The sequence below is a fragment of the Crocodylus porosus genome, unplaced genomic scaffold (assembly GCF_001723895.1).
Source record: "Crocodylus porosus isolate Cpor-Errol unplaced genomic scaffold, CroPor_comp1, whole genome shotgun sequence".
NCBI classification, from domain to species: domain Eukaryota; kingdom Metazoa; phylum Chordata; order Crocodylia; family Crocodylidae; genus Crocodylus; species Crocodylus porosus.
The window spans coordinates 868,702-880,148 of record NW_017728916.1 but is presented as its reverse complement, the minus strand read 5'-3'; positions in this window follow the sequence as shown (position 1 = coordinate 880,148).

Genomic DNA, 11,447 nt, shown 5'->3' with positions numbered 1-11,447 from the left:
TTTAGTATAAGAAGAGCTGTGGCAAGGCTGGGCAAGGAAAAAAGTCCTTGGCAGTGTTTCTTTCTTATCAGGTGCAAGATGCAAGCTGTGCATTTCTAACAATACTCCATTTCTAACACTGTTACTGGAGAGCAGTGGCCCCTTTAAGGGTAGAGATTTTAGAGTGCAGGCAGCTGGCAGAGCAGGGGTTAAAGGACAGCCCTATAATCAGCTCAGCTGAGTGGGGCCTCACCTGACCAAGAGAGGCCTGGGTTATACAAGCGCTGGGGTTGAGCCAGCTCTGAGAGTAGCAGTGCAGAGCTCCTGAATCGTCAAGGAGGCTGGAAGAAAGCTCTGCAGGCCTGGGAACAAGAAAGAGCAACTCAAAGAGAGAGAGAGACTTGGTAAGCAAGCAAGTGGGCAAAAACGGTATTTTGGGGGCTTCCAGGGGTTTATGGCCACCCCTGGGAACGGCACCCTGGGAACGGCACCCTGGTACAGTCAGTTGCTTACAACACAATGTCATTTATTTCAAAACTCACATACATCCTTAATTACGATGTTTGAATCAAAAGTGGGAAGATATTTTCAAAAGGAAAAACTGCTGTGACTTGACTTCATGGTGCAGGAGTTCAAGATGGAACTGGAAGTGCACAAATAAGGATTTATCCCTTTGATGTACAGCACAAGAAATGAAGCAGGTTTGGCGGGGGCGGGGGAATGCAAGAACCTCTGAAGCATCTTTGTAGGAGAGGCTATCTGGAGCAGCTAAATCCACATTACTGCAAATTATGCCTTTAACATCAGAAACTTTTTATCTGAAGCCAGTCATAAATGGAAAGAGGGGCACAGTAGCAGGAGGAGTGAAGTCTGCTGACTTCTTGTTGAAAATCCCAAATTCACTCAAATGGTAAGTTGTCACCCTGAATTACAACTTGTTTTTGGGCAAAGAGACTTCAAATTTTCAGTTTTCCAACAAATGTTGACATTTTTCCTTGGAAAGAATATACATATATATTTAACCAGGACCAAAATCTTCCACTGAAAAACAATTTATACGGAAACATTTTAACAGCCACAGCATTTACAGTCTTATGAGCTAGGGAGAGAAATTACACATAGGCCGGTATAAGTGATAAGAAACCTGTTCAAATCTGAAACACAACAGAAGTTCAGTGCATGTAAACTTCTTTCAACATGGCTGAAACTGGTTTAAGATAAACCTGGATGGATGTAGTATCAGACGGCCCTGATTTAGGTTATATTAGTTTATTGAACTTCTGTCCCAGATCCCCTCTAGATTCAAGCTAACTCACAGCATCCCAGGTGCTTTGCACCTTACCTGTAAGCCCCCCTTCGTAGGGTGGGTTAAGCCTTGGCCCAAGCTGTCTGCTCCAGTCAAGCAGGAAGGTGTGCTGTAGTGCCCCCCAGCTTCTGGCCTTGGCCACTGTAGGCACGTGGCTACATTTCCAGAATCAAAAGTGAAAGTTTGTTCACATGCTTATCAGTTCAACTTACACAGCTTAGATTAATCTGTGAAGACTGAATTCATTCAGCCTTGGGCTTTTTGACTGTCTGTACGTAGCCTTGGTGCTCAACAACCTCTGACAAGCATAGAGGTCTCAGTCCAATACCCAGTGACATGTTTCTGTGTTACAAAAATTCGCACTTCTCTCAGCATTAATTGACTCTACTCTCTCCCTTCCAGGCACTCCTAGTATTGTTGTTCCAGCCACTGTGTCCCTAAGAGTCCCTGGGTTCTAAAGAGTCTGCTCCTGTTTGGCAGGCTCTAGGCACGTTGCCAGGTGCAGGCAGAGTTGCCAACCCTCCAGCATTGCCCTGGAGTCTCCAGAAATTAGATATAAACCTCCAGGAGATAAATGATAGGGCATTCATTAAAATGTTGAATCTGATTTATACAGTAGTTCGGTGGGTTTTTAAAATATAATAGTAACATGCATTTGCCTTCCTGATGTAAAGTCTACACTCTGTAATTAATGCCTTTACATCATGTGATGAAACCTCCTAGAATAGATTCAAAGAGAGTTGGCAACCCTAAGTGCAGCCCCTCCTTAAAGTGGGACCCACCACCCCACTGCCTGTCACCAGGGTCCAATACCACGTCCTCCAACTTCCTCCCACAGCTTAAACACACCTTTCTCCATAATCTCACTAAACGTGGGCATTCTGGTTTAGAATTTAACTAATTTAACTAATCAGGAGGCACGTGTCAAAGTAAGCAGCAGCCTCGGCTCCAGAGGGGCTATGCACAGATTTTCAGAATCTGCCATTGCTTTTTACTTGAAAGCTAAAATCAAAGGAATGCAGGCAACTAAAAATCTACAACTTCCTGGGCACAATGCCTGTCCATCTATCTCACTCATCCCTGGAGGGTCCTAGTAGGGTTTACCTACAAGGTAGGAAACTACCATGCCATGTGCCTTCTTAGATTCTTTGTATGCAGAAAACTTCCTTGAGTTCCTTTGCCACTGAAGAATTTCTGTTGAGGCATTCTTTAGGGTGGGATCATGTCTTCTCCAGTGGTCCAGTGGTTTGACCTCCATCCTGGAGTCTTTCAGCCCAGGTTGGCTTCTCAGGCTTCACCTGCCCTGTCACAAACCCTGGCCCCTCTACTTTAACAGTATGTTCAACTCTTCTTTCTGCTTCATGTTTCTTGCTCAGAGACATCCTTCCTTCACTCTTAGCCCCAGGAGTCCTTTTTCAAAGCTTCCTTTGTCACCTCTGAGAGCCAAGAACCTTCTTGAAAACTTACAACTCAGTTCAGTAATGTGCCCTGGGACTCTAATAGGTGTTATTCATGTTCCAAATAACCACATACTACATTTACATCTTGGGTTCTGTCTTCCTTTTATGCTGCCAAGACATATAAAGCCAATAAAGCTTTCAATCTGTTACTTGAATGGTCTTTGTCTCTTTTGCACAAAATAATCAGAGCTTTTCAGTCTTTCAGAAGTGTGAACAAATGAATGGGCAGCAATCAGACACCATGGAAACATATTTTTTTCAGAGACAGGCAGGATACTGAAATAGGGTGCAGTTTATTCACTGAATGGCTACCCATATATTTCCCATTATTATTAGGGTGGCCAGAAGCTTCAGTTAGGAGTGGGACCCTAATGTGCAAAAGAAACAAAGACCATTCACTGTATAAACTTAGAAGCAAACATAATGCCAGTTGTGAAGTGCTTATAGTATAAAAATAAAAGAAGCATCCAAAGGGTAGGGGAGGAAAAAAATGATCAAATATCTGTAATCTTATAAATAGGTATTTGTTGTATTTCTTCAGTTATACTCACATCCATGAATAAATACCAGCTTCTTCACTGCCAGTTTCAGCCAGCCACTTAAAGTTGCCCTTACTTATGGTCAAAGCTCCAGACTCTTCACAGTTTTGATTCCATCACAGATAAGAGTTTTTCCTCACAGCATTTCCCATCATTCCTGGTTCCAGTATAAAAGGGAGAACCAAGAAAACATGGTGGTATTTCACTAGTCAAGCTTCTGGCATGAACCAGGAAGGGCAAAAGGACCTAAATGCTCTTTAAGAAATGAATCACACAGCTTATCTACATATCACCCTATGGCAATGTAACGGTGTGATATGCCACTGTCTGGCACGCTGCAGTGATGTAGCGATCACGTGGGTCTAATCATGATTGTCAGCTGCATCCCCATAGCGGTGTGCTCCCCAGGTATTTAATAGATTTCATAGATATTTGGGCTGCAAGGGACCCTGAAGGGTCATCAAGTCCAGCCCCTTGCCCCAGGGGCAGGAAGTCAGCAGGGATCATAGGATCCCAGCAAGATAAGCATCCAAATGTGTTTTGAAGGCATTGAGAGTGGGTGCCTGAACCACCTCAGGTGGCAGTCTATTCCAGACCTTGGGGGCTCAGACAGTGAAGAAATTCTTCCTTGCGTCCAGCCTGAACCGGTCACGGTGGAGTTTGTGACCGTTCGATCTTGTCATCCCTTGGGGGGACTCTGGTGAGCAGTCGTTTTCCCAGATCCTGATAAGCACACCTGATAAGCTTATAGGTGGCCACCAGATCACCCCTGAGCCTGCACTTTTCCAGGCTAAAGAGCCCCATGGCTCTCAGCCTCTCATCATAAGGTCTGTTTTCCTGACCTCTGATCATGTGCGTGGCTCTCCTCTGCACCCTCTCAAGCTTCTCCACATCCTTTTTGAATTGTGGAGCCCAAAACTGGACGCAGCACTCCAGCTGCGGCCTCACCAAGGCCAAGTACAAGGGGAGAATGATGTCCCAGGATTTGCTTGAGAAGCATCTATGGATGCAAGCCAGCATTTTGCTCGCTTTACTAGTTGCAGCATCACACCGAAGGCTCATGTTCATTATATTCCAGTGAAGCCCACAAAGCCAAGCTGTTTTTCACAATAGGCTTGATTTAAGTCCTTTTGTGAAGGCAATTTTTAGCAGGCCTAAGCATTATCTAATTTTATCCATGAGGCTGAAATGGCAGAGCTAACATGCATCATGAACAAGGGAGAGGTCAGTCATGGGGTCAAATTACACCTGTGTATAAACAGGTAGACTTCCAGTGGAATCAACAGTATTGTAACTGCTTATCCCATTCCAGAATCTAACCCATGAATTTGCAGGGTCTCGGGAGCCTTTGATGTCAGGTCTGTAGCTTGCTGAGGGGTCTGTGTGTAGAATAACACATTCTGCATGTAGAGTAGAACATGAGCCAACAGCGTGCCCTTGTTGGGAAAATGGCGAACAGCATACTGGGCTGCATTAGTCGGAGTGTTGTCAGCAGATCGAGGGAAGTGATTATTCCCCTCTGTTCAGCACTGGTGAAGCCACCCCTGGAGTACTGTGTCCAGTTCTGGCCCCTCCACTACAGAAAAGATGTAGACAAATTGGAGAGTGTCCAGTGGAGGGCAATGGGAATAGTTAGGGACTGGGGCACATGACATATGAAGAGAGGCTGAGGGAGTCTGGAGAAGACCAGACTGAGGTGGGATTTAATAGTCACCTGAAGGGGGGTTCCAAAGAGGTTGGATCTAAACTCTTCTTAGTGGTGGCAGGTAACAGAGCAAGGAACAATGGTCACAAGCTACAGCAAGGGAAGTTTAAGTTAGATATTAGGAAAAACATGCTCACTAGTGGAACCCAGGCGGTACCCAACGATGTATTTCCCTCTCCAAATGAAGGGCATGTTAGCAAGACAGGTGCACTGAGGGGTAAAACTGCCTGTGGCACACAATTTCCCTCCTTCCCCTATAGAGCAAGGCCAGGACACGTGTTATGGCTTAACTATGTACAAATTTAATAAGATATAAAAGTTATAGGGTTAACATATTCACACATAAGAGTTAGGAGCTAAAACAGCTTATATACAGGTCAATGCACACACTATATACAGGAAAGGAATCAAAAAGGGGGTCAAAGCAAGAGTCTCATTAAAAGTCATGCAAATCTTATACTGTAATGGAATATCACTTTACAAAGTGTGAGGCACAGGGCCCACAGGGGAATGAAGACGAAAAAAGACAATAAGCTATATTAAAACAATAGCAATGCCCCAGGAAAAGGAGCGGCCCTAAATGAGAGGAGGGGAGTGGGGAGCCCCAGATACCCCAGCTGCCCTTTTAACCAACTTAAAAACCTTGACTTGGAGACCCCAGCTGCTCATCATGGGCGGGGGAGAAGACCCTCCTCCCCTGTGGGAATCCCCTTCCCAGGCATCTCACGACTCCTCCGAGGGCCTAGTGAGGTGTCTCGTCTCTTGGCAGGGGACCTTCAGCTGCTTTAAGGCTCTCCTGGTCTCCAGCCTACTCAGGGCCCTGTGCACTGCTCCGTGCGCCACTGGCTCTGCCTTGTGCCAGGGGTTGGAGACCCAAGCCACCTTGTGCAGTTCTGGGGCTTCAGTCCACTCTGTGTACCGCTTACCCTGCCTCACACAGAGGGTTGGAGACCTGAGCCACCTCGTGCAGCTCTCAGGGTCTCGGTCCCTCTCAGACCCTTTGTTCACTGGCTACGCACCGACTCTGAGCCTCCTCATGGTGGGACGGGGGGACGCAGACAGTTGTTGCTCCTGTCCAATGATCTGTCTTCAGGCTCTTCTGGGGCTACTGCTCTACCCCACTGGCCAGATCTTCATCTGCCCTCTTCTTCATCCCTCAATGCAGCTGCCCAGGGGCTGGGCAAGCTGCCTTTTTATTCCCTCTGGAGGCTCCACCCCCAGATTGCAAATGAACCAATTGGAAAGAGAGGGGGTTAGTCCCCTCTCAGGTCCAGCTCTGCACCTTGCCCCCGGGGCCCCAAACCTTGAAGGAAGAGCGGCTGTGCAATCACGTAGCATAAATCTCTCTGTGGTGGAATGACGTCTTATGAGAGTAAAAGACTTGGCAGAAACTGCTCCTTTCTGAGGTAATTTTATGCTGGACTTAGTGTTTCTTATGAATTGCTTAGTGCTCAGATAAAAAGTGAGAAATTAATAGCACTGGCTAAGCCCCAGGTTTAGCATATGTTTAAACTCCCTCCTGGCACACACATGCATATGCTTTATCACCTGGGAAGTGTCACCACTGAGAGACAGAGTCCTGAGTGCATCGGCATTCCTGCTTTTCTGAACTCTGCCAGTTGCCCAGAAAGGCTGTGCAGATTCAGGATTTTTGATCGCTTGAGGTAACCAGTACTGGGAATGTCACAGGTGTGAGAGTTTACTGGGATATTCCTTGACTGTGAGGAATCAGGACCCATGGCTTTCATTGCCTGAGAGGAAACAGTGAAGGAAAATAGAGGTCGCAACCCTCAAAGTGAGAGCTGGATCAAAATGGACCTGCACCGGATAATCTGCTGTGGATAAATTAAGATTTGAGGATAAACAGGCTTTAGTTTCTGATGTTTGATCTAAAGCAATATTTAAATGGGAATATTTTCAAAGACTCCAGGTATCTTGCCTACCAATCTACAGGACTGACACATTGTGCAAAATTGGTTTCAAATGAGTGACCATTCCTGATTCAGAGAAATTGACTTTGTCACAATCACTGACTTTGAAAGATAAAGGACTGCTAAAGAAAAGTTGCCTGTTAATTCTTTCATTCCCAAGAAACGTGACCTTACAAAAAGTACAAACTAAAATCCTGGACAAAAACAGCATGATAGAGACCTCTGTTTCCCTCAAGGTTTCATGTCAAAAGGTAATGAGGGCTCTAGTGCATCAGAAAAATGCTGCAGGGGCTTATGTAGTGAGAGATGGCTGCTGATACTGATTGAATTTAGGAAAGCAGCAGGGGGAGATGAGTCAGTGCTCACAATGAATAAAAATGTTAATTAACTGGGCCACACTAATTTCATTATGCTCTCCAATAACTTTGATTAAAAGTTAAATGACAATTCATTAAATAATTTCTTGCCATGGTATGTTGATTAATTTGATGAGATGACTGTCAAAAGCTAAACCGACAGGCACAACGTATTTAATCCTTCCCTCACTGGAGTCAATGAGAGTTTGTCTAGTGGGAACTGTGTAAACGTCACACTTCAAGAAGGTTGTGGACAGATTGGAAAAGGTCTGTCACAGAGCAACAAAAATTATTAGAGGCCTGGAAAGTGAGGCTTATAAGGTTATTTAGGTTATTTAATCTGGAGAAGAGAAGGGTGAGGGGAGGATTTTATAAGAGTCTTTAAATATAAAGTGCAATTACAGAGAGGATGGAATAGAAATTTTTCTGTGGCCACAGGGGCCAGGACTAGGAAAAATAATGGCAAGCTGCAATAGAGGAAATTTAGGTTGGAGAACAGGAGGAATACTCTGACTATGAGGGTGGTCAAGCAGTGGAACAGGCTGCATGGAGAAGTTGTGGAATATACATCCTTGGAAATTTTCAAGAGCAGATTGGACTGGCAGGGATGGTTTAGTCAGGTTGATCCTGTCTCGAGCAGAAGGCCTTGTGAGGTCCCTTCGCACCCTACTTTACAATGCTCCTGTGACCTCCGTGGCAGCAGGCCAGGCTGAAAAACTCAACATTAGGGCTGTGTGAAGCTTCGGGTGCTGATTCAGCTGGGAGGAGATTCAATCTGGCCCAATTCAGTGGCCGAATCTCCGAAATTGGAATCGAATCAGGGGACCAGTTAAAAGGTCTGAATGGATTCAAAGCTCTCTGAATCTTTTCCAAAGATTCAGAGAGCTTTGATCATTTGGGCAGTCCCTGGTGGCTGCAGCAGGGAACTGGTAAGTAGGGGGCAGGGGAGGGGGCACTGGAGGAAGGGGAAGGGAACTATGGGGAGACCCCTGCCAGCTCCCCTTAGCCTCCCAACTCCCCCGGTCCCCCCAACACCCCATCGCTGCGTCTCCATGGCTGCCCTGCCCACCCCACCTCGGTACTTTAAAAAAAGCCCCGGTGCTTGCTGGGTGCTGTTGGGTGGGTGGTGATCTCTGCTGCCCCCCACGCTGCATGTGGGGCTCTGCACAAGCCTCCTGACACTTCCCCCCAGTCCCCCAATGGGTGCCCCGCCTGGGCCAGCTCCAGCCCTTTAAGAAAAACAAAATGGAGAAAAGCCCTGGCTTCACCGGTCCTGCAGAGCGGCCTCAGAGCATTGGGGGGCTCATGCAGAGCTCCCCATGTGGTGTGGGGCAATGGGGGGCAGCAGGGATTGCCCCCCACCAACAGGAAAGGTGAGTCTAGTTTCCAGGTTTTTGGGTTTTTCTTAAAGGGCCTGAGCTGGCCCGGGTGGGGCACCCATGGGCGGCCTGGGGGAGCAATGGGGGGTTCAGGGGCTTGTGCAGAGTCCCCCATGCAGCGTGGGGCAGTGGGGGGCAGCAGGGATCGCCCCCCACCTGACAGCATCTGCTGGGAGCTGCAGTGCTGGGCTGAGGGGAATGGGCCTGACCTGCCTGATTTGGAGATTTGGCCGACTGGAACAGTGATTTGAATCACTGAATCGAATCATTGTCCCCCAAATCAGCCGAGTCTGAATCCAAAGCGAATACAGCCACTTCGCACAGGCCTACTAGCCATAGCATCTTTGGTAAGAAGCCCAAATTGACCTGAATTTATTAACAGGCGGGAAGAATGCTCCATCCTGTAATTTCCACTAGTGAGGGAAGATGTATTAGCCATTACAAAGTATCCAGGGTGTAGACATATTTGGCTAAAGCAAAAGCAATCAGGGCTCATAGTAGAGAAAATATCTTTAAAAGCTTTGCTTTTAGCTACTACAATACATTACACAAAGCAAACACAGAAATATGCAGCTCTAGAAGGCAGATATGTGACAGCTGCTACATAGCTAGAGTACCTTCATCTCCACAGAACAGACTTATTTAGATAATTGATTCTACCAGTGAAGTGACTCTGCACCAACTAGCATAGGACATAGTGACACCATTTACAGGCAGGGAGGAAACCAGGTTGCAAAATTTATGCTTTGAGCTCTAAGTACAGACAAGACAGTTATTTGTATAATCAAATGTGAGAGGTTCAACACTAGAAGCACACTTCCTTTCTCTCTGAGCTAAAAAAGGAGCTCTGATACCTATTAGCAAGCAGTAGCTGGTTATAGTTGCTGGGGCTAGCAACTAGACTTGGATGCAATCGCAAGTGCTAAGCCCTACTGTGTCCCATAGGTTTTCTGCTAGGCAAATTAGTGTTGAATGATGTAAAGCGGCATTTGGGAGCAAATTGGCTGCAGAGGTCTTGTTACTTGGTCCTCAGCAGTAATCAAACATGGGAGCATCTGCACGGGAAACAGTATGAGTGCTGAAGCTCCAAGATTTTATCCTATTTTATTACTGAAGAATTGGGGTGTATGTCGCCACAGTTCTTTGCACTGGGATGCACAGTAGGATCTGACTGAAATCCCCCAAGTGTGAGAAACGTCTGGTGTCAGGTTTCTTGTTTTTCCAACTAGCTGGATCCATATGCCCCAAAGTGTGTGCAAATTCAGGTTTGGGGAGCCAGTCTTGTAATAGACCAATAATGAAACTCTTAATCTTGGTGCTGAGCATTTACATGCATCTCTAGTCCCCATGAAATTGATAGGACTACTTATATGAATAGTTGCTCATCACTGGGGGTAAGGATTTTGAAGTTTGACTCAAAACCTAGATTTCCATACCTACAGCATAATACAAAGGAAAATAATATCCACTAACAACAGCCTTAAAACTTTTATATTCAGCATTTATCTTGCGCTCTGGAAAGACTTGCAAAATAAAGATGAGAGAGATGCTAAATTGGCCTTCAAAATGTGCAATGCTGCATTACCTGCTCACAGTTGAACAAATTACTTTTAAAAACGTATTTAAAGAGATTTTAAAATTTGATTGTGGATCGCCCCTCAGTTGTACCAGGTTTATATGGGTAAAAATCTGGCTTCAATTGCATAGCTTCTGGCTCCTCTCCAACCCTTGTTCCAGTTCTGTGAAAATGCCCAATATCCAATGAAATATGAAGAGATGTTTTTTTTCCCTAGTTAATCAGTTAAAGTGGTGCAAATTGTTTTGTTGTCAATTTAACACCTTTAGGAAAACAAATTATTTCCTTTAGGAGTGCATTCCCATGAGTAGGAATGTGCATTTCCTGGAGTCCTGGGGGCCTCTGGAGGCTGCAGCTGTGGCAATCCAGCAGCAGGGAGTCTGGCCGGCAGCCAGAGTGTGGCTCCAACCAGCCAAGTTCTGATTTCCAGTGGTGCACATTGCCACCACGTGCACTGCCCTGCTTTTTTTTCTGGACATGCTCTATGAGTTTATAAGTAATTTGTTTGCCAGTTAATTCATTATTCCAGATATAGCTGTGTTAATTATTCCAGATATAGCAGTAATAAAGACCTAATCTGTACAACAGCTTTTACATTTTTCTTCTGGTTTATCAGGCATAGAATCTACCAAGTGTTTGCAAAGAAGAGAGAAGATTCAGGGAGGAATATACCATATCATAGAAGACTTTGCTGAAACCAGACTGATGCCTAGCTCTAGACAATAAGAGAGGTCCTTTGCTGGCTTCCTATCCATAGCAGTGCCACACTCCTGCTATTTAAAATGTACTGTGAACTGGCTCCATTCTGCCTCTTAATTAACTACATGAACTACAGGTTAGCAACATATCTTCTTCTAGCTGCCTATTGTAGATACTTACATGGCAGCTACTAACATATATCTGATATAAAACTCTAATGTATTTATCCTAACAAGATCCCATGAGGCAAGGTGTTGTTACTGGTTCTGTTTTAAAAATAAGGAACTGAGGCACACAGAGACTAAGAGAGTTTGCCTAAAGTATTTGGGGGCCTAATTCCCATTCAGGCACTTAACTCCCACTGAAACAGCTGGGTTTTGGGCGTCTAAATACTTTATAGGATCTGGGCATAAGTGACTTACCTAACCAGGTGACCTATCACCTGGACAAGGGAGAAGAGATTGATGTCATATATCTTGACTTCAGAAAAGCTTTTGATCTGGTATCCCATGATCAC